Genomic DNA, 5,000 nt, shown 5'->3' with positions numbered 1-5,000 from the left:
ACTAATGATCAATGATAATGATGATGATAATAATAATGATAACAATAAAAAAACAACAATAATAACATCAGCACCATCCCCAACAACCACAACAAAAATAATAATAATAATGAATAATAATAATAACAATGACATTAACAATAATGCTAATAGAATCAATAATAATAGTAAAAATGGTATCATTAACAATAGTAATACAATAATGATAATAATAATAATAAGAAATAATGATAATTATAATAATAATGATAATGAAAATGGAAATAATTATCTTGATAGTAATGATTGTTCATGCTAGTATTGTTAGTGTCAACAGTCATTTCATTATCATCTGTTATTGGAAAAATCTATAATGATGATAATAATCATAATTAAATAATACTATGTGATAATAATGATAAAAAGGCTGATAACATTTCAATATAAACAACAATGATAATAGTAATATTCATCATTATTTCTATGATGGTTAAAATAACATACCAACAATAATAACACAGTTGATCATCATTGTCATTAATATTATCATTATTGTCATAAACACTGCTAATATTCTTATCATTAATATCATCATTAGTAACAGTAGTAATAAAATTATCATTATGATCATTATGATGACAATAACAATTATCAATTTTCCCCATACTATCATTATCATTATTCCACTTACTACCATTTTCATTATTACTATTGTTGTCATTACAATTATTATCATTATATTCTTTGCTATCAATATTACTATTCTTATCATTATCATTGCTATTACTATTGCTACTGCTGTTATTAGTATCATTGTTATACTTACTATCATCATTATCATTACTATATTATCATCATTATCATAATCATTTTAACCATTATTAATATCATCATTATCATCATTATTATTGTCATCATCATTAGTAATTTTACTATTATCATCACTATTATTAATATCAGTATCATCAACACTATCATTACCATTGTTATTATTACATAAGGGGTACTAAGATTATCATTATTGTTTGCAATTCTTATCATTATCACTGATTATAATTACAGTTTCATTTGTTACTTTTTGACTCACTAATATTGGTGTTATTACTCTAGTTATTTTCATGGAATAATGTGAAGTGGTATAATTTCTCGTGAACATGATGATGATAATAAAATTGACAGAATTATCAATAGAGGCAACATCAGCAACGATAATATTACAATTAAGCCCATAATTCTCATCAGTTAAATGGCAGGAGGATCATTACCATCATTCATGCTTTGGTAATTATTACTGAACAATAGTTGGTTATTCTTATTGGAACTTTGGGTTATGTTACTGGTATTATCATTTATGTTATAAATGGGATTACTGCAATAGTTATATGTATCAGTGATATTTTCATTACAATACATATCATATCTATCCTCATTATCTTTGTCTTTGGTTTACTTTTGTTTACTACCATAATTAGCATTCTCGACAACACTTTTTCTATCATTATTGATTTCTATACTTGTATCTATTTCCTTTACTCTTTTTTTGTATTCTATCAAATAGTGTGTAAATTAGCATGCCACAAAGAAAGCAGGAGGTTTAAGATGATATAAAAACTTATAGAATATTTTTTTTTATTCCATGTCAAATTTTTGTTTCATGTACAATGTCACACTGAAAATATCACGTGTATTGTATGTGATCTCCTTTCATATATTGATTTTTAAGTCTAGAGTAGATGTACATATACTATTATTTTTCTGACTTTAAATTCAGTACCTAGTAGTAGAAATTATTTTCTTCCATATGTCTCTTGTGTAGTTATTGTATTATTTCATGGAACCACCCTGATTGTTATACAAAATGTCATTCAGTAAATAACATAGTCTACGCAATTCATCAAATTAAATTTATTTGTTACATGTGGCAATTTTTAACAAACCACATTTTAGTATTTCAATATGTTCTGTAAACTTACCAATATTGTTCCAAGATTGAGGAACCTCCGGCATGTGTGATAATTGTCTTCTCTCACAGAAATGGGTGAACAAGAGAACAAGTAATAGAAGGATGTTTAAGATTCATTTATCTATATCATTCCACTGTCTTTCAAATAACCAATAATTTCTTAAAATTGATAAGCCTTAAAGTATACGTATGATACTACTACTACTAATGTAATAAGACATTGTGTCCTTTTATCATCAATTTTTTTATTATAAGAATGCTAATAACAATTTCATCAAGTTAAATGGGTCTATTTGTAGGTTCTAAGTTTCTAGGAATAGATGATGTTATTAGATTTTAAAATACTAGAACAAGAAAATTCAAGCAAATGCCTTCAAGAGATATATATTTCCATATATAATTCATGTACCAACTCATAAAAAAATACAAATGAGATGAATATCCAATTTCATTTTTGGTTCTGAAAATGAAAAAAATCCTGCTATTATTTCATAATAACCCTTTAAATTTCCCATAACTTGAGAAGCATTCATTTAAAAATACTCTGAAGACTACTAGCATATATTCAGCTTCCCACTTACCCACAAGTAATGATAAAGAGGAATACAGATATACAATGAGTAATGAAATTAAATATAACTCATTACGTTTATTCTCAGCATACATCTAGTTTTGTAAAACAGTTGGCACCAATACATGTGAAATAATTACACAATTTCAAAATGAGTTCTAAACCATGATTCCAACACACAAATTTACTTGTACACAAACTTCAAAATTGTTCTCACCTTAACACAGACAAAATAAAAATAAAAATACACTTAAGAATAAAAAAGTTTCTTGAATAACATGGACATTCACAAGATTTACAAATGAGTGTATCCTATTCTAAGAAACAATTTTTTTTTCTAAGTTTTCTTTTTCATTTCTGAAAGCTTCTCCTTTTGTTTTTCCAAATGGCTGAGAGCTTCAGCCTTACTGCAGAGGAAATACAGATTACTGTTTGGATGATTTAGGTACAGCTTCTGAAAAAGGAGAAAGAAAAATTAATAAGCAATGGAAAAAATAATTACAATTGCTCTTTCATTACAGGCCTATCCATCTTAACTTGTATATCCTGATCCAGAAATAGCACTGATAAAGATTATGCAAGCACATGAACTGTATTCACTGAATGTTAATTGAAACTTCTTAAATTTGATGAAGATGCAAATTCACGACAAATGTGAAACTGACATTCTATATTCACAATACCCAACTGAAAATGTATTCAGTGAAAAAAATAACACAATGTTTGTTACAAAAGAAAGAAAATGTTATATGCGTAACATTCTAATATAACAACAAAGTAAATATCTGCATCATAAAATGTCAATTAAGAACACTACAGCTCAGTTCAAAACCAAGTTTAACAATTAATCCAATACTTACTCTGTTATCTTGCAAATGCTGAAGCTCATAATCCAAAACTTGGAGTTCTTTTGTCTGTCCACACATAAAAATACCAATATGTCATTAGCAAGTTCTAATTTTCCTACATATATATATATATATATATATATATATATATATATATATATATATATATATATATATATATATTCCCCTTTCCTTCTTTATTTTCTACATAAAAAATTGTATCAGCCTAAATAGATAGATATCCAATTCCCAAAATATCACACAAATATATTCTATTCTACTCTGATAATTCACATATATACCAGAATATGTATGTATGCATAGAAACTAATAGCTAAATTACTGCATATCAAATGAAAAATAAAGTATCTTAAATATATGCTAGTATCAACTTTATTAAGTTTTGAACTCATATTCTAAAATAGGACATTTATGTATTCAAGTACATACATACCCGACATACTGTTATAGTAAGAGAGACAAACTAGTTCCCTTATATTTCCTCAATTTCAAACCATCTATGATTATCAGTTTTCTAACTGAATAGACAGTCAAAATAAAACAGTTATATACTAATAACAGTAACTTGAAAACCTTTTAAGAATACCAATATTGTAAGGAACATATGAAAATGGAAGTGCCTATCCAGCAGAGGACAACATCAAACATTTGCTGTAGTCTCTCTGCTTTACATGCAGGCAAATGCCAATAGTTTCCAATATGTATACTGTGGCAAATATGAACTTGGACTAGTCTGTCTTGTGAAAATTATTATGGATATGTATAGGTTCTATCTTGAAAGAATATACATGGTGGCAGTTCAATGACTTTTGTCAAAATAACTGTCACTAAGAGTATCATTTCAAATAGCTGACTATATTATCAATCTTCAAATGCATAACATAATTTAGGCAGCTATGTCCTTTTGGTAGTTATTCAAAAGATGGTATTGTTTGTGAATAGTTTCACAAAAATATATGAAGTCACACAAATATAATTTTTACATCTTTTTGTCTCAAATGTCTCTATCATTAATTTCAAAATTAGAATACCAACAGCTCATTTTGATGTGAAATCATTGATCTTTACGTATTTTTTTCCTCCGATGTAAAACTTAATTAAATCATGCAAAAAATATTTATAAATATAACCTAGACTGACGTTAAATATGGAACTCCTACAATAAATAATTTCTTTCAGTCTTGATACCACTATCATCAATCACGACAATATTGGTTTCTATGGATTTCTCTAATCTTTTTTTCCCTACATAGACCATTAGCCACAGAACCCCCACCAACCCCAACATACTTCACCCCAGGAGCAGCTGTGAGGATTAAAGATGCCAGGGAAATTGTGAAGTAAAATATAATATGTACCACTTTAATAACAATATATAGAGAATAACTCAATACCATCCCCCAGTTCCCTATAATACGACCTGACATGATGGAGGGCCTGATGCAGTGTGTCCTGTGCTCTATCCTGTCATACATACATGGTCGTTTCTTTATTGTCCAGGGTAGAGAATATCAGGGCAGGGAAGCATCCCCAACCCAATGCATTTGACTACATATTGACCAGTTCTCTAAATGGTTAATCTTCATGATATGAATGCACTAAGGTAGGACAAATTAAA

The 5,000-nt window shown here is 27.6% G+C and overlaps 1 long non-coding RNA gene across 1 annotated transcript in view; it reads right to left on the bottom strand.

Annotated features, from left to right (window-relative positions):
• Window positions 1-2,578: 2,578 nt before the first annotated feature.
• The window catches only part of LOC113800705 (uncharacterized), a 3,234-nt gene continuing 812 nt past the window's right edge, over window positions 2,579-5,000 (bottom strand). The window contains exons 2-3 of the long non-coding RNA XR_003474982.2: window positions 3,374-3,427; window positions 2,579-2,967 (exon numbers count right to left, since the gene is read on the bottom strand). This is a non-coding gene — a long non-coding RNA (uncharacterized lncRNA). The remainder of the gene's footprint in view (window positions 2,968-3,373; window positions 3,428-5,000) is intronic.

The sequence above is a fragment of the Penaeus vannamei genome, chromosome 15 (assembly GCF_042767895.1).
Source record: "Penaeus vannamei isolate JL-2024 chromosome 15, ASM4276789v1, whole genome shotgun sequence".
Classification (NCBI taxonomy): domain Eukaryota; kingdom Metazoa; phylum Arthropoda; class Malacostraca; order Decapoda; family Penaeidae; genus Penaeus; species Penaeus vannamei.
The sequence above is the reverse complement of the archived record's forward strand: the minus strand, read 5'-3'. Positions and strand labels throughout refer to the sequence as shown.